At 39.2% G+C, this 27,106-nt stretch overlaps 1 long non-coding RNA gene across 1 annotated transcript; it reads left to right on the top strand.

Moving 5' to 3' along the window:
• The first annotated feature begins 1,502 nt into the window (after window positions 1-1,502).
• LOC130552691 (uncharacterized) lies at window positions 1,503-17,585 on the top strand. The gene is made up of 3 exons (XR_008962776.1): window positions 1,503-1,529; window positions 16,503-16,583; window positions 17,571-17,585. It is a non-coding gene; the product is annotated as an uncharacterized LOC130552691 (long non-coding RNA).
• The last annotated feature ends 9,521 nt before the right edge of the window (window positions 17,586-27,106 follow it).

Here is a 27,106-nt window from a genome sequence, read left to right as displayed (position 1 = left end):
ACTTTACTTGTCGATACGAGAGCCGCTATACGGGTGTTTCTGGACAGCACGAGCATACGGATGCCATTACCCTCTCTGTTTGCCTGCTTACATAAATACAAACTAATGACATCACGTACCTTTCATCTTCCTCTCGGGAAAGAACAAAAGGCGACAACCACAGCAGCTTTCGGAAAGAGAAAAACTCTTTCTTAGAGTCTTCTCTGTTGTGACTCACCCTGTCTGTTTACCACTAAATCAAAGCTATATGGCTATTCCTGGCTCTTTAATGTCTATTTTCCTTCTTTTTTTTGTCAGGTTATGGTTTGCCGTGTGCTTCTGCCAGCGCATTTCATTAGTACAAAAGATGGTTGTTAATCGGAGGGGTAGTCTATTGTTAGGCATAGTTGGTTTGTATGCGGTACGCTGAGTCAAGCCATTATGACGGCTGAAAGCCACCGTCCCCATTCTTTGATGGGTGGCATCTGTGACTACATAAACACACAAAAACCAAAACAAAGTTATCTGTGTTTGATGACTTGACCATTATTGTTGTTTCTTACAAAGATATATTTCAGTCTTTTTAGAAATGTTCTCCAAAACTTAGCATAATCGATTGTGCTCAAGACAATGAGAATCAGTCTGATCTAATGGGAATTTGCAACTTTTCCAATGCTAGTCATTTAAAACATTCAATTAGTAGAAAAAAGCAATAATAAAGCCCCACCTCTACACCTCTTACTGGGGTTAACTACGGTTATTATAGTTCACTAAAACTATGAATCGTTTTTTTATTGAAATGAATCAAATACATAAATATTATTTGAGAAACTTAAACAAAATGGAAATTAGAAATGTTGCCTCAGTAATAAAGTGAACAAGTGGGTTTAAAATGGTTCAGTTCAGTTCAATTCATCAAATAAACATTACTCAAATTAAAAATAAGAATACAATAAACTTCTATAGCACTGTAAATAAATAATAAATAGACAAAAGCACATAACGAAATTGCTAAAAATGAACAAGATAAAAATACAACAAAACTAAAAAACATACAAACGAGATTATACAAATGCATGATAGTGTAAAGTAGTTGTTATGAAACTGTGTTACTTCATTTACACCGAGGCTCATTTTAATTTTTATAGAATACTGTAGAGATACTGTTTGGGCTCTGGTTAGCAACCACCCAAAGCACCTTAGCAACCATCATGCAACACCCTGCAATAGTGTCTTAATGTTGTGTTTTGATGGAAAAGCTGTTTCATTTTCTTCATAAAATTTCTGAATGTGGATTGTGTGAGCCGATTCAGAATATGACGCGTTATCAAACATGTCAATCAATCTGATGAGTGTGACACACAGAGCTCAGTTATGGGACTGTGAGGACTGAATTTATAAGTGTATCTTAAAGGAATAATGGAATAAATGTGACTCATTTCTGACTCATTTCATCTCTTTTTCCGGAGCCAGGCAGGATAATTCAGTCAGCTGTGCTGAATGGCAGAGGACCACACAGACGTTCTAATAAAATAAAATAAGACCTGAGGGTGAGTAAATCAGTACAATATTTTCATATTTTGCAGAACTGTTGTTTTTATTACCTCCTTTAAGAATAAAGCGAGGATAGTGATATGATTTGATTTTAAGTGCCCTGGTGATCCAAGTTACATTTACATTGAGTCATTTAGCAGACGCTTTTATACAAAGCGACGCACAATTTGGGTGAACAATTGAAGCAATTGGGTCAACATTAGGAAAACAAAAAGCATAAGTGCAATAAAACATGTCTCACAAACCCTACTACAGTGTACAGAGCTAAGTTTTTTATGTTTTTAATATATATAGATAGAGTAGAAAAGAGATAGAAGTCAGAACTGATGGGTCAGGTGCTGACGGAAGAGATGTGTTTTCAGACGGTTCTTAAAGATGGCCACAGAATCTGATCTGATCTTGTAGCAGGTACAAGTTGAAATATAAAAAACTCACTCTGTTTGCTTTTCATTTCATTACACTACCAGTCAAAGGTTTGGGATTTTACTTTCACATTTTAGAATACTATTAATGGGAACGAAATCAACGTATAGACACCCCAAAATATTCTCTTGTTATTTTAGCAAGCAGCTTTTTGAGGTCTCACCCTGAGATGCTTTTTAATCAGTATGAAATCGTTTTATTCTTTTGTGTTATTATTCAGTCGAAGTCGTTCATTTTAAAAACATTTTTGTCTATAAAACTAATTTAAGCATAGGACTAATTTAAAATGCGACCGGCAGTGTATTTTGTGTTTTGATTGGATTGGAAGTTCAGACGTAGTAAAAGCACTGCTTTCATTGACTCATACCGGGTTCAGCGTAAGTTCCCAGTGATTTAATCGGCTTCTGTGTTTACATGGGAACAAAGGGGAACTTTGAAGTACTGATGCGCTGGTGTGTGCATCTATATGTCGAGCGCATTACAGTTTTATAAGGGCTCAACCTTTTGTCCTCATGAATGAATAATGTAGACTCACCTTTCTCCCCATGACATCGTAAACCATGTCCAATGAGCTGACACGCTCCATTTAACCCTGTTCATCTGTGACGCCCGGCAAACATTACACCTCCACTTTAATACAAGTCATGCTTGGACCACACACGGTTATGTCAACAGGTTTACGGTCGTGCAAACATGTATCAATTATTGAAGGCAATAAAAAATGATTGATCACACGATTGCTCTGAGGCTACTTTGAGTACATGTGATGAGGAATGTTTGAGTTCATATTGAGATCTTCAATTATATTGACTTTTGATTGCAGACTTGACATCTCTTTTAAAACTTTAATAGACATTTATGAGAGTTCCGACTCTTACTCAGGAGAAATATCTGAGAAACAGATGAGACTTAAAGGAGTTCACCCAAAAATAAAATCTGTCACCATTTACTCACCCTCGAGTGGCTCTAAACCTGTATATATTTATTTGTTCTGCTGAACACAAAGAAAGATATTTGGAAGAATGTCAGTAACCAAACAGATCTCATCCCCCATTTACTGCCATAGTAGGGAAAATAAATACTATGGGAGTCAATGGGGCATGAGATCTGTTTGCTTAATGACATTCTTCAAAATAAATGTATACAGGTTTGAAACTATCTGAGGGTATGGAAATGACTGAGATATTAAAGTGATGTCATCTGTGATTTCTCTTAGGAGATTATGAAGTTCTTCGCAGCATTGCATGAATCATTCGCAGACAAGGCAACCTATGAAAATGAAATGGTGCACGGGGGCAGGCTCTCAGAGCAAGTTTCATCGAGGGTCCGCGGCCACAAATCAAAGCCTCAGCTCTGAAATGACACTGATGTATTATAAGTATGATATACAGATGTCATGGGTGGTTTGGAGGCTGTACAATATGATCTGGGATGTGCTGAAACAGCAGTCTGCATTAATTTGATAGGCGGGAGAAAGGTCATGACCTGTGGTTTTTGTCACCGTATCCTTCAGGGACACATAAGGTGTGTGTGTTTGTGTGTGGGGGGGATATAAATCTTATCAGTTTCTTTTTACAAGTATGAAACAGTCTGGTTGCCACGGATACACTCATATGTGCTTTGAACCGTAAATACTAAACTATTCATCACTCTAGCGTTTTTGCGACTGAAACGTTTTCTGAAAGGTTGTCGTGAAAACTATGAATATAAAATGTGGAGGCTTCAGCGCTTCCGAGACCCAGATAAGGGCTATAGAAAAAATATGGAGGGATATTTGTGTCAAAGAACTTTTCTCTTCCTCAGGATTTCTTTTTTTATGGGGCACACATGTGAGGTGGAGGTATACATATAAGAAAAATATAAGAGAAATACATATAAACACAAAATAGAGGCAACAAGCCCAGAAAGAATGTATAAAAACAACGCCTCTAAATACAGGATTTTATGTAAAAAAAGTGGTCAATGAAAACTTTTATGTGAGTTTAATTTCTTTATTGATTTACAGTGAATGCATTTATCATGTTCAGAACAGTTCAACACCTCAAACTTACATTTCTAAGGGATTACGTAACAGTTTTTGTATAGAATAATATAGAGTAATTGTAGAAACTTCATCATGCTGGATGGTTGGTCGGTGTGAGAGGGTTTTTTTAAATGTCACTGAAAATGTTAGATGTACTCTTAAAAATAAAGGTGCTTAAAAGGTTCCTCACAGCGATGCCATTGAAAAAACATTTTTGGTTCCACAAAGAACCATTTAGTCAAAGGTTCTTTAAAAAGCATCTCTTTCTTACTTTTTATAATCTGAAGAACCTTTTTTCGCCAGAAAATAAGACCCATAAAGGCGTTTCTTTATGGGTCTTCTTTGGCATCAAAGAATCTTTGAAGCAGCTTTTTTAAGAGTGTATCTATAGCTGACTAGCCTGGTAATACCAAACTCTGCTACTTCTCTACTGCGTATAGACAGAGTCTGGAAGGGCATAACTGACAAGCGCTTGTCTGAAGTTTAAAATCATTGCTGTACCCGTAAGCCAATCACATCACGTTTGCTTATGACGTATGTTATGCTCCGGCTCAGCCGCCTCGAACTTCCGCTGTAAACACAGGTATGCAGCGAAAACAAAACCATCGAGCGAAATATCGGAGTGAACGACTTTTGCAGATTATGTGAAGTAAATCTACGCATCCACGGTACAGTTAGTGCATCTAAACTCATATTTGACAGTAGAGACGAACAAGAAAATATTTGCAGCCAACTGTCAAAGTTAGGATTAGTTCTGTTAAACACAGCTCTTCGTTCAATTCGAGTCAATTTAATTGCAAGATTACAGCATGACATGGCAATGTTCAAGGATTGGAAAAGAAAGGCGACACTGACATGTCAAAAGGGTGCCAGGTCGAGCTCGACAGATAAAAGAGACCGAGATACACCCTCTAAAACTCCAAAGACCATAAAAAAACCGAGGAAGGCCATGGACTTGCCATCACGGAGCAGTGTCACCGAGGTGGGTAAATCACAATTATCGCCTTGCCGGACATTGGCCTCCCCAGTTTCTCGCTGACGATCGGTAACAGTTGATAAATTAAACTTTTCCCAAAACCTGTCGGGAGTAGGGCCACAACATCACCTCCATTCAACATGTCAACCAAACACTCTTCTTGTTCGGGCTTCAGTTGGCAAACGCCGGGAATATTCTCCACAACAGAGCGAACAGCATCCCGTGTCTCCATGTCCGCTGTCGTTTTAGATTTCTCTAACCTAAACTACAATCTTATATTTGGCGCTTAGCGTCTACGTCACGGCTCTCAGCCAGCCCTCTGTTGGTTGGTTGGACGGCTGGTGCGGAGCCGGAGATCATCTGGGAGCTGGTTTGCTATATCAGACTGAGTACAGAAGCGAACTGAACTGAAATTGAGCGGAAGTATGAAGTCTGATGTAGTCAGGCTAATAGCTGACAGAAGGGTTTGTCTTTGCAGAACTGATTTGTGAAGCTTTTTTAGGGGGTTGAAAATGACTAATGAATTATTAACATTTTGCACCACATATCATCATTTTCTAACAACTATTTTTAGAATGGTGAAGTTTTATATTATAAAAAAAATGATCCAACTTAACTTATTTCGTATTCGTATGATTACAATTTGTAACAATTTCATTTGAGTATAGTATAGTATAAATCATAAAAAAACATATGATTATTAGATAAGAAGCAAGAATGAAGCCCGGCCCTAATCCTAACCACAGATCAGACTAAAATGTACGAATGAGATCAATAATCATAAAATAGTTACAATGAGATTGTGCATTTATATTTCTATATTACATTTCTATATATACAGAAAACATATTTTATTCAAACATTATGTTATCAATAGGGGTGTGAGGAGATCTCGTGGCGTCCGACTGTGTTTTTAAGGTGAATAAAAGACTACCTTTCTCTATATATTTCATCATTGAGGATTTCTTTAAAAAAGTCTATTAATCTCGTGGGATAAGTGTCTAGTCACACCCCCAGCTATAATGTTTTAATTGTGTGTTATTGTGTTTGATTGTTCATCAAAACAAGCCAACTGCAGTTTGACTGATATTACTTGGAATGACAAAAAACATGCAAATGAACTCTTCATATATAGGAAGCACATGTGCATGAATAGTGCCAAGAAAGTCTCCACATTTTCATCTTTGACTTGAAATACCACCAGTAAAGTCCACTTTCAACGGCATTATGCTGAAGCGTAAGAGAATCTACGGGCTTATATATCACTTATGTAATACCCCTTCAGAAGAGAAGACGGCAGCTCTGGCTTTCTCCATATGCTTTCTATTTTGGTGGAGAGAGAGAGAGAGAGAGAGAGGCGATGAGGAACGGCTGTAGTGTTCAGTGGATGACACAGAGCAGGTGGTCAATACTGACATCGCCCTCCGTAATGATCGTCTCACCATGTTTCAATAGCTGTGTTTGTGGGGTGGTGTTGGGCTTGTATTCTATCATCAGAGTCTGCGACTATCTATCGATTGTTGCCTCTTGTAGTCGATTTGACTAAACATTAAGCTCTCTGTGCTCTTGCGGTGCGAGAAGCAGCTGTTTGTGTTGGGGCGTATTGCTGGGGACTTCAGTAATTGTTTGGCAGAATTCCTGTAGCTCTCAAAGCGGTTCGTGTCGGAAGAGAGTCTTCCTCTGTTTTCTTATGCAAAGTGCTCTTTTAAGGTTTCATTGCTTGGATGTCAACAAAAGTCTATCTTTATATGGTAAAGCGTACTGTTTCGCTAGATTTGACTCATGGGTTGGATTGGCTCCAGGTGGTGTGAACAAACACCCACATCAGATTGGACTTTACCAGATGGAGAAAATGCATCAAACAGTCAGGGACGGGATCGTAGGTGGTCCGCGGGCACACCGTCTTGGAACGGCAACAATACCAGTAGTAACTTCTTAAATCTGGTCCTTTGAAAATCAGGCTTCCATTCAGAGGAGGTGACCTTAAAGCAGACTTTTTAATTGTCGTTTCACAGGCGATGCTTTCCGAGGTCTTAATGTCGACTGTCAAAGGTGCTAGTACATTCAGAGAAGACGGTCAATTCATTATTGCGCTCCAGATGCTGAGATACTTTGCCAATACAAAAAAACTTGACTTTTCCCTTCCGAGGTCGTAACCTGGAGCTCGAGGGCGCTAAAAGCTTTCTCAGATGTAACCGTCTCATTAGATGTTTGGATGGAGCTCCATAAACTCACTGCGATGAATCTCATGGCCCATTAATCTTCTCAACAGGGCGACGGCAGCCAAACTCTTCCTCTGGGAACACGTTCATGCACATTTCTTATTTTCTAGTGCCAGCCATCATTGCTGCTGGCAAGTAGAGCATCGCACAAACATCTTAACCAAAGTAGATGAAAACTATCCTGGATTTCTCGATTTGGACGAGGAAAACTTGATCAACTTTGTGTGGCAGGGAAAGCTTTATTTGAGTCACGGTTGAACTAGCGGAGGACGAAGGGTCTGGTAGCTATAACCGCAGTCCAAGGAAGACAGGAATTTAAATTTGGATGAGAACAGAAACTAATGAGGCATTTCTTACTTGGGAGTTTAAAGTCTTGTTGACTGCACTGATCGACCCAATGACTTGGTCAACTGCACAGAATTCGGTCATTCATTTCTGTCGCTTTCCTTCATGCTTCTGGCCTAAACTAAGAAATGTTGCCTTTGGCATTTTGCTTTTTTAGAATGGATGCCCTTTGCCATAATAACAGTTTTAATATATTCATATACATTCGTATTTAACATCATTTTTATAATAAATACAGTTACACCAGTCATATTTCTATAGGTGTGGTGTATGGAAGTGAAATAATAAAAAATACAAAGGCTTTGTTCAAAAACCAAGTGTCATTGCCATAGTAAAAACAAGCGGAAAGAGACCAAAAATACTAAAACAAAATGTAAAAAGTATTTTGCCCAATATTTGTTTGCAGACTTTTTTAGTTTCTATTTAAATTTTGTTGTGCTTTTAGTAATATTTAGAATTAGCTTTCTTTTATATGTTTAGTTTTCATGTTCATTTTCATTTATCATTACAGTATGTGCTATTTTATTTACCTTTTTTTTGTCTTTCAACATTGCCATTTAGGTTTAGGTTTCCTACATTTTTATTTAGGTTTTATTTATTACCAGTATATAATTTTACTGCTTTGACTTGAACTCGCCATTGCAAGGTTTCTAACATTTCATTTCCAGCTACTATTTAGGAATATGTTGTTTTTATTTAAGTTTTGTTTTAATTAAGAGAAATATTTTGAACCTGGTTAGTTTCATTCATCAGTTAAGTCTACTGAGAAACGCTATGAGATGCGCCACAGTCAGTTTATGAAGCTCTCTATTTCGTCAGTAGACAGCAAGGGAGCACACTATTTTTCAAAACACAGCAAAACCATTTTTTTTACTTGTAGTTCTGAATGTAAATCTGCCAACACAAGCACGCAACGTCTAAAAAATGTTCTTGCGGAGCATCTTCTGGGGTTGATTTGAAAAGCAATAGCTGCAGTTTTGCACCCCATTAACTCTCGTAAGCTCCATCACTAGCGGTTAAGTACAGTTCTGGTGAACAAATGAATGTTGCGGGATATTTAGGCCTCCGAGGAGCACGGCCCCCTGGGATACGTTAGCAGATGAGAGATGAATGTGAGGCAGCGCATAATGAAACGGCACCCAGAGCTAATGCTCACATTACCACATTCATACCGAGACGCTGGAAAGTTGAGTTCAAGTTACGATTCTGTCTGAATCCATCCTTAAAATTAGACGGCGAGAGAAGACATTGTTATGACTACAGTTACCATGGAAAACTGCAAATGCAAAATCACAGTGGAGCTTCTTTGAATATCCAAAAAGCAATGAGATTAAGGGACTAGTACAGAAAGAAATGAAAATTCTGTCATTATTTACTCAACCTCGTGTCGTTATATATATGTTGTAGGATATTTTTCAGAACGTATTTGATATTAAATGTAAAAAACTCAGAGGAAAACATGTCAGAGGTTACGTTTATCAACAGTCTTAGATATTCCTCCTAAAATTTTTCAACAACAAAAACAGTTTCAACAGTTTACAATATAATGAATGTATTTATTCGCTCCCTCAGTCTTCAACAGAGCTTTTTATGTGGCACACTTTAATCCCCCTTCTAAATTCGATGTCCTAATAATCCGAAAATAATTCATTTTCAGATATTGTTTCAGGATGCGTGTGAGGTCACTATATTTTCCTCCCCCTCCTAAACAGAGCGCTGTTTTCTCACCACCGTGATGGATATCCGGTCTTGACTGTGAACGCCCGCCAAGATCTAAAAAAGCCAGCGAGTGCACTTAAGATGCAGTCATTTTTCAGCCGTGCTGCAGTAAAGGCTTCGACAGAACACACAGAATTTGGAGGAGCTGCGCCGGAGAGAGCGGCAGTCGTATATTCTCTGTGATGCATTAGCGCGTCGCGTTAGGGCCTCCGTCGTTCATCTTCATCTGACAAGCAGAGACAGAGATATTTAAGCAGGGCTCAATATAGTCGTCATATTTCATTTACTCTTTTTTTTTAGTGTGGTCCACTAGGGTGAAAGGGCCGGCTCGAGCTTCTGTTAAGTGCGAAGCCGGCGCAGGTCACGTTTCCTTAATGTACAAGCTCATCTGTCATACGGGTTCTATATAATAAAAGAAGTGTAATATTACTGTGTATGAAAGAGATGGTGAGTTTCACAGTGCATAACACATCAAGGTTACAGTAACAAATGTGGGGATGTGTTGCTCAATGTGAATGGAAATTGAGATCCTATCTAGATGTCTCATGCCCTTCTCGTGGACGGTCAACGGTGCTGCATCTCATTTCTGACTCCATTCATTTTAGTGGATGTTAAAGCTCACATGCATTTTCATTGTATTTCACTTTTTCTTGAAATAGTATTGCTCTGAGGTTGCTCTTTCATTTCTCAGAGTTCTAGGTTGTGTTTCAAGTTTAAAAAAAGAACAGAAACAAATTTGCGATTTGATGTTGGATCACAGACTGCTGTGTCTGACCAAATCTGAGTCCAGTTTGAGACACGCTGAGACCTCTTTTGAAACTATACAGGTGCATTATTTATTATAATCTGTTTCTTAATAATAATTTCCAACACAGTCTCACAGGAATTCTAAAACAGTAAATCTATTAATTCTTGTTCATGGCTCATTAGTGTGAATTCCTGTTTCCTAGATCTCATTCGTATGTTTTGTAATGATTTGACTCTTCTCCTGTGACGTCAGGTCTAGGGGCGGAGTTAGGGTAGCCATTTAACGTTGCTTTGCCCCTTCGTGAAACTGGCGTTTTAGCAAAATTAGCCTTTGCCGCTGTGATTTTATGGTTTGGGGTGAAGTAAGGTGTTGGTTGGCCACCTCCTTAAATATGTACACCTTCTTTTGATAACAGGTTATAAATATATAAATGTACATACATGTGGTCTGTGCATTAAAAGTCGTGCTGACTGACATGAAAAAAAGGAGAAATTCATGTCCATGAACACAAATCAATAGATTCCAAATGTTGTGCCAATGCCACAAACTGCCATAAGACCGGGCTGTTATTTCTAAATAATTGTTCCGCGTCTGTCATTGCAATCCAAGAGATATTTAAGAGATCATGTGATGTCTCATTCCCGTCTGTGTCCTCTGTGCTTCTCAAAGAGTATCTTTACTATAAAGCTTTGCAATCTCTTTTTAATCGAGCGCTCTTCCAGACATTCTTCATTCTGCTCTGAGGCTTTTAAAAGACTTTTGTTGTAAAGCTCCGACACTCGCATTTTCCATTTCATGAATTTTCTCTATTAAACAGCCCTTGAGTCTGTTATACAGCTTTGGCTGTCACAAACTCACACGGACAAACACGGATACGTTTAGACAGGGAAACATAGTACTGAGACTGCTCTTGTTAGAATTACCAATGATCTGTTGCTGGCAGCTGACTGTTAACTAATGCATACTTGTCCTGTTTTGGGCCCACTTTTGTTCATTATCTACATACTCCCTCTTGGTTACATTTTAAGGAAGCATGGTATTCATTTTCACTGTTATGCGGACGACACCCAAATGTGCCTGTCTGCTAAACCCACTGGTTCTTTTCCTCCTCCATATCTGTCCAGTTGTCTAGCCGAAATTAAAGATTGACTTTCAGCTAATTTCTTGAAATTAAATGGCGACAAAACTGAGGCCCTACTCGTTGGTAACTTGGTACCATATCTGTTTTGTCTAAATCTAATAATTGTTCCCTGCACATTGACAATAATGCAATCCACCCTTCCTCACAGGTTAAAGCTTGGGTGTTGTCATGGATAGCACACTATCCTTTGAAACTCAAATGAATAATATGACGCAGAACGTAATATTAACCCTCTTTGTTCTTTCTTTCTTGAAAGTCCAGGGAATGAGAACGGGAGAATCTTGGGAAGAGCGCTGATGTCTGAGTCAGAGTCAGAGTCTGCTTTATTGTCAATTCTGCCACAAGTACAGGACATATATGTAGAGGATTGAAATTGCGTTACTCTCAGACCCATGGTGCATACAAATAACACTAACACAGAATAAAAAAATATATAAAAAATACAGATTATATATATATACAGTATATATAAAATACAACTTTATAAGCAGGGATATTTAAAATAGAAAAAGAAGATAGATAAGGGCAGACAGGGTGAGGTGCAAAGAGCTTCTCAGTCTGTTTAAAGTGACAAAGAGCGGCTTTGTTTAACCTGTCAGAAGAGGAGCAGACCGATGCTGAATGAGGTAGTGAGCAGTCCAATGCTGCATTAAGTGACTGGTGCGGGTCAGTGTGTGTTGTGGGGGGGACTTGGAAGGACCTGCGGATGTAGTCAGAGTTCAGTAGTGCATGGGTCAAGAGAGGGGAGGGGAAGGGGGGTATGCTATGTAAATATATAAATAGTAAATTGAGAAAAACTGAAAATAAATTTTGAGTGCTCTACTAATTTTTTATGCATCCATACATAATATTTAAATTAAAATATACATATATTCAAATGAATAAATACATTTTTATTTACACACACACATATACAGAGAGAGAGAGAATATTACTATTTCTAGGTAAACGTTTAAATAAAATGATGTAAACTAGTGACAACATTTCTCTTTTTTTATTTGCAGAAAATTGAAATGGGACAAATTGGCCGAAATAACAATAAAGATGTAGTGGTTGACCATGTTCGTGCTTAACAACACAATGCTAATGTTTTCTGTGTATTTTAGGGTCTGTTCCAAAATGAATAGTTGACGGAACAAGATTTTTTTCACAACTTTCATGCATCTACGCATTCTTTTACACTCTAAAAACAGTTGTGTTCAGTTACAGTCCTTAACCGATCACATCTCTGTGTTATTTCTTGGGACAACACGTTTTGTGTTAGTTTTTACACAACTTAGTTGCATTTATTTCACACAAATATTAACACAAAATAGCATAACACAAACAATGTGATAATATTGACACTGAGAGTGTAGTTTTTCACATTGCTGTCGGTTGACTTTGTCATGTTTGTTCCTGTTGAAATTCAACACACACTGGGCCGGAATTGCCACAATACATGCAGAAATATAGGTAATGTACACGGTATTTTATATTGTATTGTATAAGAACGGTGGATATGGTTGTCAGCCCTATAGCTCTGATCAGAATGCTCCTCGACTACACATGTGCGGATGAAATAAAGTCGAGTGACACCCCGTCACTCTCTCGCAAATCAGACGACAGATGTTGGATCAGAAACGCTTCCCGATACGTCACGTGATGCGTTGAATCCTTTTTATGTACGTCGCTTTGTTCCTATCAAAATTTACATAATGAACTCTTCAGACAAATGCGAAATTGATTTAACTACATCAATAAATTAGGCGCATTATCTGTCATACAGGTGGCATATTGAGTAATTATAAACTGGCTAATCACCTCGCCAGCAATGACATCCCCTGGGTCTCTGCACTGTCAAACTTCTGTACCCAACACCGCCATCCAACATCGTGTGAAGTCTCCAGCAGCAGGTGCGTACGGTCCTCACTTCCCCGTGATTGATGCTCCCCATATGTGCATTAAGGAGCCTCGTCCCGTCTTCCGATATCCCGAAGCAGATACGTAATTGAAATGAACTGCCAACAGGTGAGTTCTGTAAACATCGTGACAGTTTCAAACTTGGCGTGGTCGGGGTTCTAGCGGTGGTTTTTAAAAGTTGGCACGAGCGTAGCAAAAGCCCGCCAGGCACTAGCTGTGCCAACCACAAAGACAGCCAGCTTCAATGTGCTAGAGCTTTCGTTTTAAAGGCACAGTTCAGCCATGGAATTGATCATTTATTCACCCTCATGCTGTTTAAAACCTTTATGTGAGACTTTCCTCAGGGGAAGATATTTTGAGAAATGTCTCAGTGCTCACACAATGGAAGTCAATGTGGTTAAGTGTTGTTTGGTTTTCAACGTTCTTTCAAATATCTTCTTTGCAAAAGAAAGAAAGTCACACAAGTTTGGAATGACATGATGGGGAATAAAGGATGAAGCAGTGTTCATTTTGGGCTGAACTATCTCCTGTTCTATGCACATTTTTGAGTTCTTTGAATTAGGTCGCTCGGATGTACGAGATTTTATGGAAAAGTGAAAAACGGCGTGATGAGGTTACCGGGTGTGACCGCTTGCTAATTTCCCCGGGATTTTGAGACGCGGCCTGTGAGATGGACCGTCACCCAGCTCAGCGATTCAAATGTGTCGGTAGGAAAGAAAAGGGAGGCCTCAGCAGTCCAGAGCCCATGCTTTCCTTGGGCTCAGTGGTTAGAGCGTGGCACTAGCAATGCCAAGGTCATGGGTTGGATCCCAGGGGATTGCACACAGTCAGAAACAAATGTATAATACAATGCAATGGAAGTCGCTTTGGATCAAAGCATCTGCCAAATGCATAAATGTAAATGTAAAATCACACGAGACAGCTGCTAAGTGGCCAGGTTGACTTTAGAATGAGAAAGAATTACCCGCTGGAACCAAACTACAGCAGAAACCGCCATCATAGCTCTCGCTTTCCTTTCGCCCCCGTGTTCCTTTCCTTTCTGCTACCGCATTGGTAACGTTGTAGTCGAGACCACCAAAACCGAGACCGAGACCAAGTCGAGACCAAGACAGGCCGAGACCGAGACCAAGTCGAGACCAAGACCAGCACTCCCAAAATTCATTGGAAAGATCCACAAAACACTAAAAAGTCATAATAAAATAATAATAGAAGTAACTTGGGTGATTTATTGTGCAGAAATGTATGTGTAGGATGTTTTATGTTCCATGTTTTATCACCCACCTACTGTAACATTACAATTTTTGTGCAGGTAAAAATTCCAACAACTAAACATAAAAAAAAAACGGTAAATATCCAAGATAAATGTAAGTCTGTGACCTTCAACAAAACAAAACATTCAGTGACTTAATTAGTTTCATTGCTTTTTTATCTAATCAATAGCAAAATAGCTGTGTGTTGCTCAGAAATGCACAGAAGTTCAGATTTGTTCTAGATTTGTTTAGGTCAAAAAATAGAACAAAGACTTGTGTTCAATTGTGTCTAAAACTGAAGTCACTTATTAACTCAAGAGTTATTGAATCATTATACAAAATCAGATGTTATAAAATAAAGAAACAAGATCTCATGCAAGTATGTTTTTTGCAATCACATCTGGCATATTGTGGGCCTTTGTGCGTATTCATTTTGTTGACCGATTTCTTTAAGACGATCCCCCATTCTTCTCTTACCAGCAGTACGAGTAACAAAAGTACCAGAAGAATCAAATAAGGAACCAGCGCTGAATGCTTTTAAAGCCAGAAGTTTAACATCCACTCACATGAATGATGTTAACACATAAATCAGACAATGACCCAGCAATTTAGTGTGATTCCCACAGTTGTGGTCTTGAAAAAAATCCCCACACCACTTAGTCTGAGACCAAGACAAGACCGAGACCAAAGACAGTCGAGACCCAGACAAGACCAAGACCGGTCTCGAGTACTGCAACACTAGCAATTGGTCCCAGACAGGAAATCGGTACAGTGTGCATCACCCAGCTTAACAGCCCGCAATCAAACATCGCTCGGGACAAGAAAAACCGGCCTAGACGCTGTCACCTTTGCTCTGTGTTTTCTCAGCACACTGGCCTTTCTCTAATGCACCGCAATCAAGCGTCTCTTGGGCCAATAAAGACTGTGGCACACGCTGCCATCACCTCGCCCGGCTCCTAGTTCTCCACAATCAAACGTCTCCCGCGACCACAGAGGCTTTTCCAACATCAGCCGCGCAAGTTAATGAGAAGACGTGGGTGGAGAGCGAAAGAACAAGAGACCCCTCCTCTTTCTCTCGCCCGCCTCATTCCCTCTCTCACCCGCCGCCGGATGATAGCAGGCGTTTTACACCCAGAGCCCACAGAACACTTGCTAATGTGTGCTTAAACGTGTCTCGCGTCGGCCAATTTTCCAGCAGACGTTCGGCGAGTTTCTGGGTGTAAAGAGACGCACAACATGCTAATGATGTTCCATCAATAAAACCTTGTCTGTGAGGATTAGTGTAGCGCGGGGCTCAGAGACGTGCTTTGTGCTTGACTGATGCTGACATTACTAACAACACTTGTTGCTTTTGCTTAATTGTTCTTTTTTTTTTAGGGGGGGAATGTAAAAAATGTGTTCAGATAATTATCAATAGTTATGGTGGGCTGCCCATGTATTTGTTTCACATTCTGTGTGCGCTTAAGATTGTGTTAAAAGGATGAGTCACCCTCAAGGTTTTAAAAGATTGTTAATTTTCAAACAGTTAACAAACACAGAGGCTGTCTCGTGCAGAGTGTGCGCCCTGGTTTTTCTCCTCATTTATGATTCTCCACTGTGATATTGTGCAAAGTGTCGAAATAAAACCATTTGCCCTGCTTTTGACTCTTGAGTTGTCCTGACAGTCAGTCTCCACAAAGCCAAAATATATTCTTATTTCTATTTGATTTGATTTATTTTAGATTATTTATTTATTTTGAATGTTTTTATTATGATTTTATGATTTTGTTAATAATAATTCAAATCATAATATACACAAGTATCTTTTTACTTTTTTTTATGTACTTGCTCAATAACTGTTTTTAATAAAAAAACGTTTTTATTTACAACAAAATGTATCGACCACTTTGAAAAACATAAGCAACGCTGCTCCACTTCCTGTGTCACTACACACACTACACAAATGTTTGAACAGAACAAAAAATGTTGAACAAATATCTTTAATATGTAAGATTTCTTAAAAATAAAATAAAAAGAGTGTTTACATTTTGGGAAGTGGTCTATAAATAAATAAAAAGATAAGGATCGCAGCTGTGATTTTACTACAGTTGACGTTTATGTTTGTTGTGTTTAATATTTAACTATTGTTTAAGCTTTAGTATAGTTTGCATTCAATGAACAACCACTTTAGTTTGCATCTATTTTCATCTGTGTGAATTTCTTTTTTCTTGTGTTTTTCAGGGCCTCGCCGTGGTAAAAAGAGCAGCCTAACATGACCTCAGATGCTCCACGGCAGAAAGAAAGTGAAAGATCTGGACCAGCGTGAGTAAATAATGTCAGAATTCATTTAAACTATTCTTTCAAAAGTGTAAGTTGATAAACTCTAACGGTTAACCTTTAGAATTCGGAGGATAAGCACATGCGGCACGAAAGCTAGAAAAACGCTGGTGCATCTGGGTGGATCTGTTTTCCAATACGGCTGGTGCAAAAGTCAGCGAAAGGTCCTGCATTACTCTAATGGCCATTAAATGACAAAACGCTGTCCAAAAACACCAGCTGGTGTGTCTACTCTTTCCCCATTACCATTTTCATGAGCTGGACTCGTGCTAGTCCAGATAATGGCCCGGCACCTCAAAGCAATGGCATTTTACAAAACTACACACATTCATCATGTCAAACCGCCACTCGCGCTGATAAAACATGTGGCTTGCGTGTTAAATAACCACACGTGATGCAAAGACGTTTGCGACGTGAAATTATTATCATTCTCCAAAGCTGCTCTTTATTTCTCTCATTGTTTTGTGGTTGGATGCTCAAAGGCCACAGCGTGCTTGTTTACTGGATATTCACCGGATACGTTCAGTTATCGAGCAAATGATGGCGTTATAATACCGCTTTCACACCTTTAGACGCTACAGACTGTAAACATGCAATGGCACGGATAATTGTAAGGACAAAAGGGACGGCGTGAATTAATATCTCATTATACTGCATGCGCAATTCCCATCAATTTACTCCGAGATGTTTAATCTCTTCTGAAGAGCTATTAAAGAGACGCATGTATATTCAGCCGTGTGCCGCAGTTTTACCCACATCATAAACACAGTAAATATGCAGGACACATTTTTAAAACGATCACACGGAATGGCACGATTTACCGACTAATTGTCTTATGAACCGATTGTCCTTGTTTTGAAGACTTGCAAACTAACTTAATACCTTTTTTTGCATGTTATGCTATTTTCCTATATGCGCACACTGTGTGGTATGTTACCCACAATGCACCTCACCTTGACCTTCCTTTTCCAGCACGAACGTCACCCTAACAAGCTGCCTTCCAACCTCATTTGCGCTCCCGGCAGCTTCATATGTCCAGGTAGCACACCTGACACGCGCTTTATTCTCCCCGTTTATTGGCGGGGGTGATTTAGCTGCGACGTTTCCGTCAGTACACTACAGCGGTATTCTAATTGCAACAACAAGCTACAGGACCGAGGCCGTTCTCCAGTCATGTGGAGCCGTCGCGGAGACGCAGCACTGGGTGACAAGAGGAAGACGATCACCGGCGTAATTAATGTGGCGCCTGCGGCGAGGGAGGGCTTTGAGGCTGGTCCTGATGCTGTTATCTAGCCTACATGTGCTGCTGAGGATGTAAGAGGGCTCAGTGATTTCACACTGGAAGGACTGAAGAAGCTTAGGCTGGCTTTTGAATCGCATCCGGCAGGCGTCCGTGTCTCCTCTCAGAAGTGTTCTGGAAAGTTTTTACAGTGAAAATGTCTTCCTTTTTATTCTAAAACCACTCTTGGTTTTATCAAATTACTGTATATATTTGTTGTGAAGTAGATTCTGAGTTTTATTGCATTTGCAGTATTTGCGAGAAAACAAAAAGGAACAAACCTGGGTGAACATTTACTGGATATTGCTTTTTTCAACTTTTGCGATGGATTTTCAACTTGTTTTTCTTTGACATATCAAGGTTGTCTTCGTTGTTTCTCATGAAAACCTTGGTGAGAAATGCTGTAGAGACAAAGAGCCATGTGGAACTCAAAGACATTTGGGTTCAGACGAATCCACAGAGAGTCTTCACGGTTTCACAGATCACAGTTTGGATGTCGCTGTCCTCACTTAATCCCACTTTTGTGCTGTGTCTCATTAAGTCAAAAACAGCTGATCCTAGAACAGTTTGTAAAAGTATACAAGCTCAGTGGAGAGAGATGCTTCAGTCTTGCTTCATCAATCTGTCTTCATCATCCTTTGATTACACATTTGTTGTTATGGCTACGAGTGAACCGGTGTTATGCCTCGACCCTATCAGGGGGCAGGTTTTCAAATGTCACTCATGAAAGGTTTATGAGGACATCATGAATGTTTGTCAACCGCTCTGTGATCAATGCCAGAAAGCTCAATTAAACACACAACATACAACAATTTCATGCAGTGATAAGACCAATGCACCCAGGGTTTTTTGCTCAGAGGTTGCTTTTTATATGGAAGTAAATGAGACAATTGCTGACATACAGTCAAAGTATAACGCTATACATAAATATGGAAAACATGGAAATTATATTATTGTAGAAATTCATTTTATACTAATGTATTCATTTGTTAACTTCGATAATTTTCTATTAAAAACACTGACTTTTATTTGCAGAATTCACTTTGCAAAACTAAGCCGAACGTATTAATATTTACAAGATGCGCCACTGCTCGTACGAGGAACGACGACGAATGCAACGCTCAATATGGAAGGAAGTCCCGCCTTCCAGCAGAACGAGCCAATCGTCAATCAGTAAAGACTGAAGGTTCTCTGGGGCGGGGCTCTCGTGAGGCGCTTGCCAGCCTGTGTGCAGGCGCAGTAGATGAGACGACCTCAAAAAAGGTGATTTTTATCGCAATTTAAGATTAGCAAACCAAAGTTATGATACGGTTCAGGTCATGTTTCATCACTGATTGGAAAAATGCTGTTTAATTGTGATTTTTGCCAGCGGTTTAAGAAATATCTGCCTTCCCCGTTCAAGCAGATAGGAATGTGGCTCTGACGTAAATAGCGGCCCAGAGGCGTTGCAAACATGGCCGCCGAGCGGCACGACTTCCGTAAACGGACTTTGACTAAGCACAGTTTGAGACATTATTGGAGAAAAATCTGAGAAGCCGAGGGATTAAGCAAACACCACAATCACTTCATTTAATCTCAAATTGTCCAAGAAAAACATTTCAGGTATTAAAGTGATTTCATTTTGTGATTTTGTTTTTTGGTCGTGCTTGCAGATTATGTTTCATTGTGAGCGAAGGAATAGTTCACCCAAAAATAAAAATGCAAAAGGGATTTTACAATAGAAAATATGAGAATAAAATGTGACCCTGGAGCACAAAACCAGTCTTAAGTAGCTTGGAAACATTTTTAGTAATGGCCAAAAAAACACTGTATATGTCAAAATGATCGATTTTTCTTTTATGCCAAAAATCATTACGGTATTTAGTAAAGATCATGTTCCATGGAGATATTTTGTANCATTGATCACAGAGCGGTTGACAAACATTCATGATGTCCTCATAAACCTTTCATGAGTGACATTTGAAAACCTGCCCCCTGATAGGGTCGAGGCATAACACCGGTTCACTCGTAGCCATAACAACAAATGTGTAATCAAAGGATGATGAAGACAGATTGATGAAGCAAGACTGAAGCATCTCTCTCCACTGAGCTTGTATACTTTTACAAACTGTTCTAGGATCAGCTGTTTTTGACTTAATGAGACACAGCACAAAAGTGGGATTAAGTGAGGACAGCGACATCCAAACTGTGATCTGTGAAACCGTGAAGACTCTCTGTGGATTCGTCTGAACCCAAATGTCTTTGAGTTCCACATGGCTCTTTGTCTCTACAGCATTTCTCACCAAGGTTTTCATGAGAAACAACGAAGACAACCTTGATATGTCAAAGAAAAACAAGTTGAAAATCCATTGCAAAAGTTGAAAAAAGCAATATCCAGTAAATGTTCACCCAGGTTTGTTCCTTTTTGTTTTCTCGCAAATACTGCAAATGCAATAAAACTCAGAATCTACTTCACAACAAATATATACAGTAATTTGATAAAACCAAGAGTGGTTTTAGAATAAAAAGGAAGACATTTTCACTGTAAAAACTTTCCAGAACACTTCTGAGAGGAGACACGGACGCCTGCCGGATGCGATTCAAAAGCCAGCCTAAGCTTCTTCAGTCCTTCCAGTGTGAAATCACTGAGCCCTCTTACATCCTCAGCAGCACATGTAGGCTAGATAACAGCATCAGGACCAGCCTCAAAGCCCTCCCTCTCCGCAGGTGCCACATTAATTACGCCGGTGATCGTCTTCCTCTTGTCACCCTTTGCTGCGTCTCCGCGACGGCTCCACATGACTGGAGAACGGCCTCGGTCCTGTAGCTTGTTGTTGCAATTAGAATACCGCTGTAGTGTACTGACGGAAACGTCGCAGCTAAATCACCCCCGCCAATAAACGGGGAGAATAAAGCGCGTGTCAGGTGTGCTACCTGGACATATGAAGCTGCCGGGAGCGCAAATGAGGTTGGAAGGCAGCTTGTTAGGGTGACGTTCGTGCTGGAAAAGGAAGGTCAAGGTGAGGTGCATTGTGGGTAACATACCACACAGTGTGCGCATATAGGAAAATAGCATAACATGCAAAAAAAGGTATTAAGTTAGTTTGCAAGTCTTCAAAACAAGGACAATCGGTTCATAAGACAATTAGTCGGTAAATCGTGCCATTCCGTGTGATCGTTTTAAAAATGTGTCCTGCATATTTACTGTGTTTATGATGTGGGTAAAACTGCGGCACACGGCTGAATATACATGCGTCTCTTTAATAGCTCTTCAGAAGAGATTAAACATCTCGGAGTAAATTGATGGGAATTGCGCATGCAGTATAATGAGATATTAATTCACGCCGTCCCTTTTGTCCTTACAATTATCCGTGCCATTGCATGTTTACAGTCTGTAGCGTCTAAAGGTGTGAAAGCGGTATTATAACGCCATCATTTGCTCGATAACTGAACGTATCCGGTGAATATCCAGTAAACAAGCACGCTGTGGCCTTTGAGCATCCAACCACAAAACAATGAGAGAAATAAAGAGCAGCTTTGGAGAATGATAATAATTTCACGTCGCAAACGTCTTTGCATCACGTGTGGTTATTTAACACGCAAGCCACATGTTTTATCAGCGCGAGTGGCGGTTTGACATGATGAATGTGTGTAGTTTTGTAAAATGCCATTGCTTTGAGGTGCCGGGCCATTATCTGGACTAGCACGAGTCCAGCTCATGAAAATGGTAATGGGGAAAGAGTAGACACACCAGCTGGTGTTTTTGGACAGCGTTTTGTCATTTAATGGCCATTAGAGTAATGCAGGACCTTTCGCTGACTTTTGCACCAGCCGTATTGGAAAACAGATCCACCCAGATGCACCAGCGTTTTTCTAGCTTTCGTGCCGCATGTGCTTATCCTCCGAATTCTAAAGGTTAACCGTTAGAGTTTATCAACTTACACTTTTGAAAGAATAGTTTAAATGAATTCTGACATTATTTACTCACGCTGGTCCAGATCTTTCACTTTCTTTCTGCCGTGGAGCATCTGAGGTCATGTTAGGCTGCTCTTTTTACCACGGCGAGGCCCTGAAAAACACAAGAAAAAAGAAATTCACACAGATGAAAATAGATGCAAACTAAAGTGGTTGTTCATTGAATGCAAACTATACTAAAGCTTAAACAATAGTTAAATATTAAACACAACAAACATAAACGTCAACTGTAGTAAAATCACAGCTGCGATCCTTATCTTTTTATTTATTTATAGACCACTTCCCAAAATGTAAACACTCTTTTTATTTTATTTTTAAGAAATCTTACATATTAAAGATATTTGTTCAACATTTTTTGTTCTGTTCAAACATTTGTGTAGTGTGTGTAGTGACACAGGAAGTGGAGCAGCGTTGCTTATGTTTTTCAAAGTGGTCGATACATTTTGTTGTAAATAAAAACGTTTTTTTATTAAAAACAGTTATTGAGCAAGTACATAAAAAAAAGTAAAAAGATACTTGTGTATATTATGATTTGAATTATTATTAACAAAATCATAAAATCATAATAAAAACATTCAAAATAAATAAATAATCTAAAATAAATCAAATCAAATAGAAATAAGAATATATTTTGGCTTTGTGGAGACTGACTGTCAGGACAACTCAAGAGTCAAAAGCAGGGCAAATGGTTTTATTTCGACACTTTGCACAATATCACAGTGGAGAATCATAAATGAGGAGAAAAACCAGGGCGCACACTCTGCACGAGACAGCCTCTGTGTTTGTTAACTGTTTGAAAATTAACAATCTTTTAAAACCTTGAGGGTGACTCATCCTTTTAACACAATCTTAAGCGCACACAGAATGTGAAACAAATACATGGGCAGCCCACCATAACTATTGATAATTATCTGAACACATTTTTTACATTCCCCCCCTAAAAAAAAAAGAACAATTAAGCAAAAGCAACAAGTGTTGTTAGTAATGTCAGCATCAGTCAAGCACAAAGCACGTCTCTGAGCCCCGCGCTACACTAATCCTCACAGACAAGGTTTTATTGATGGAACATCATTAGCATGTTGTGCGTCTCTTTACACCCAGAAACTCGCCGAACGTCTGCTGGAAAATTGGCCGACGCGAGACACGTTTAAGCACACATTAGCAAGTGTTCTGTGGGCTCTGGGTGTAAAACGCCTGCTATCATCCGGCGGCGGGTGAGAGAGGGAATGAGGCGGGCGAGAGAAAGAGGAGGGGTCTCTTGTTCTTTCGCTCTCCACCCACGTCTTCTCATTAACTTGCGCGGCTGATGTTGGAAACCAGAAAGCTCAATTAAACACACAACATACAACAATTTCATGCAGTGATAAGACCAATGCACCCAGGGTTTTTTGCTCAGAGGTTGCTTTTTATATGGAAGTAAATGAGACAATTGCTGACATACAGTCAAAGTATAACGCTATACATAAATATGGAAAACATGGAAATTATATTATTGTAGAAATTCATTTTATACTAATGTATTCATTTGTTAACTTCGATAATTTTCTATTAAAAACACTGACTTTTATTTGCAGAATTCACTTTGCAAAACTAAGCCGAACGTATTAATATTTACAAGATGCGCCACTGCTCGTACGAGGAACGACGACGAATGCAACGCTCAATATGGAAGGAAGTCCCGCCTTCCAGCAGAACGAGCCAATCGTCAATCAGTAAAGACTGAAGGTTCTCTGGGGCGGGGCTCTCGTGAGGCGCTTGCCAGCCTGTGTGCAGGCGCAGTAGATGAGACGACCTCAAAAAAGGTGATTTTTATCGCAATTTAAGATTAGCAAACCAAAGTTATGATACGGTTCAGGTCATGTTTCATCACTGATTGGAAAAATGCTGTTTAATTGTGATTTTTGCCAGCGGTTTAAGAAATATCTGCCTTCCCCGTTCAAGCAGATAGGAATGTGGCTCTGACGTAAATAGCGGCCCAGAGGCGTTGCAAACATGGCCGCCGAGCGGCACGACTTCCGTAAACGGACTTTGACTAAGCACAGTTTGAGACATTATTGGAGAAAAATCTGAGAAGCCGAGGGATTAAGCAAACACCACAATCACTTCATTTAATCTCAAATTGTCCAAGAAAAACATTTCAGGTATTAAAGTGATTTCATTTTGTGATTTTGTTTTTTGGTCGTGCTTGCAGATTATGTTTCATTGTGAGCGAAGGAATAGTTCACCCAAAAATAAAAATGCAAAAGGGATTTTACAATAGAAAATATGAGAATAAAATGTGACCCTGGAGCACAAAACCAGTCTTAAGTAGCTTGGAAACATTTTTAGTAATGGCCAAAAAAACACTGTATATGTCAAAATGATCGATTTTTCTTTTATGCCAAAAATCATTACGGTATTTAGTAAAGATCATGTTCCATGGAGATATTTTGTACATTTCCTACTGTTAATATATACAAACTTTATTTTTGTGAGCAATATGCTATGCTAAGGGGTTTATTTGGACAACTTTAAAGGCGATTTTCTCAATATTAAGATTTTTTGCAAATATCGTCCTATCCTAACAAAACATACATGAATGGAAAGCGTATTCATTTAACTTTCAGATGATGTAAAAATCTCAATTTTGAAAAATTGACCCTTAAGACTGGTTTTGTTGTCCAGGGTCACAGATATGGAAATATCATGAAACAAATATGTGTGGTTATTATAGAGCTTTAATGTCTTTTTAGATTTTAGCCCTTCAGCTTCATTAGTATTCACGTTTCAGATAGCATTCTGATTTAATATTGCTATCACACCAATGACGATACTTAGCTTGTCAGATAAAACGCATTTAGTCGTGAAGACTTACACAATCTTACACTTTCTGTTTAACTCCGACGGTCCATTTGCTGAAGCTTTATAAGCTGAACATTGAAGAAAATGCATCGAACATCAAATATGTGCATTCACGAATTACTCAAAAAAGCAGGTCATTGTAGAAATAACACGTGATGGTGTCACGTAACTGGATTTGATTTGTAAATGTGCTATGGTGGGATTGGCATGGCACTGGAGTTTCTCTCTCAAATTCATTTACGGTGTTCTGTGTTTGTGGTTTAGTGGCGTTGAGAGGCATTAGTTAGCATTCTGCAGCGACTCGACGCCACCAAAGCCAGCTTAATAAGGTCTTATGAATGGCTGAGATGTGCTTGTTGAATCCTAATATGCAGGGTTTTGATAAGAGCTTTCAACAGGGCGTCTTCTGTGAAATAGATATGCAAATTACCTTTAGAGAGCGTGAATGCACAACATTCAATACAGAATCAGCATTTTATGAACTTACAGATTTTGTGGAATTTTATGAAATATATCAATTTTTGCAGTTAAACATCAGAAAAATAAGACCACCAAACAAAAGAATTGATGTTCCAGCATTGTATAACTGAATATGTTTTTGGTTGAATTAAAATTCCAAGTTTAAGATTACAAGCCTGTATTTGGGGGGCCTCAAAGCAATGCACGGTACAAAGAGACCGCATTACAACGAAAATGTTTGAGAAGCACTGCTGAAGAGAAATCAACATTTACCAGTCAAGTATTCAAGAAATCGATATGTTTGAAGTTTATTCTTGAATGAAGAGAGAGATGTGGTTGAGCAGACTATAAGATCGTTCCACCAGCAAGGAGTAGTGAAGGAGAATGAGCGGAAGAGTGATGTTGTCAGGGTATTACCAGGCGCTGTTCATTCACTGAGCGCAAGGTTCTGGATGGGGTGTCACATCCATTGGTTGGGTCAAATATGCATGTTTTTTAGGTTTGTTTCAACCAATGTTTGTCCATACACTCGACAAAATGTTGGGATATTTCAACCAAACCGTTGGATTATAAATGAAATGATACTGGGTTGTTTCAATCCAAAATGCCTGGTTGCTATAAGCATATTCTGGGATCATTTAACCCAACTGTTGGGTTTGTCTGTTTTTGACCCAATGGTGGGTTTACAGAACCCAACATCGTTTAGAATGCATGTGACTCAACCATGGGTTGCTTAAAAGTAAATCTGTAAAGCGAATATTGTTTCTTGGTTTCGTGTCCGTGTGTTTAGTGTCTTCAACACCTAACGTTGTGTTCTCTGCGGTGCGTCTGAAAGTTCTTTTGCGGTACATCTGTGCCGGTTGACTTTCTCTCTTGGTAATTTATTCTGTTCTATGTGGGATGTGTTTGGCGAATGAAACCGTCTCACTGATGTGAAATGACTGATTGCGGTCTGATTCACGGCTTTAGAGCAAGAAAGATCACAGATGAGAATCCAGATCCCCTTCTGAGTTAATGTTATCCACGTAATATTCAATTCATCCAACCGCATGAGGAATTAAATATATTTCTATATGCACGACTTAACAGGATTGGTCTTGCAGTTCAATCTTGCCTTTTGCCTCGTATGTTACTAGCTGAAAATCTATAATATAGCTTTTTACTCAACAACATACAAGTCCACGTGTTTAAAATGAAGTGAATGTTGTGTTGACGCTGTATTCTGTCACGACTGATGGGATTGTGGTGTATTGTAGAATGGAGATGTGTTCTGCTGATGAGGCAGCTTCAGTTTTTTTGCTGACTTGAAACTCTGAGGTCTGGGAGCTTCCCAAGCAAATCTGTCTTTGTTCAGCCTAATTTGTAAACAACTTTTCTGACTTCCAACAAATTGTCAAGCATTAGGCGGACGTGTCCAACCCCAGCCTTCCTCCTCCCTGTTAAATAAGCATGGGTAAGTAAATGTGTGGGCCGGTTCTAAACAAGATACACAAAACTATATTTTTCTCCTCATAAAACAAAAAAATCACAGATGCGATCTCTTTCATTTCTCCAGACATCAATGAGATTAAAAGGAGAGCAAATGGGAATGTTTGCTTAAATCTCATCTGCGTCTCAGATGTTTCTCCTGAGAAAATGTGTGTGTCATGAGAGTTTGAGAAGAGAAGTCAACGATGTGTCAAACTGAGCTCAGATTTCTCTCGTCTGCAATCAAAAGTCAATATGACTGAAGATCTCAAACATTTCTCATCACATTTACTCAAATCCAGATGATTTCACCTCAACAATCGACATTCATTTACACCTCCACACTCTTAGTGTGTTTACACTATTACACTCTCATTTCTTTCTGATTTAAATTGATTTTAGGAGAAACATCTGAGACTTAAATGAAACACAACTGAAAACTTCATTACATCTCTTGAGCTTTGAAAAAGTGACTTCTAATCACAATCCAAGTCTGGATTGTTGAATT

This window comes from Triplophysa rosa, linkage group LG4 (genome assembly GCF_024868665.1).
Source record: "Triplophysa rosa linkage group LG4, Trosa_1v2, whole genome shotgun sequence".
In the NCBI taxonomy this organism is placed as follows: domain Eukaryota; kingdom Metazoa; phylum Chordata; class Actinopteri; order Cypriniformes; family Nemacheilidae; genus Triplophysa; species Triplophysa rosa.
Note: the sequence above shows the minus strand (reverse complement) of the source record. Positions and strands in the feature narration are given on the sequence as shown.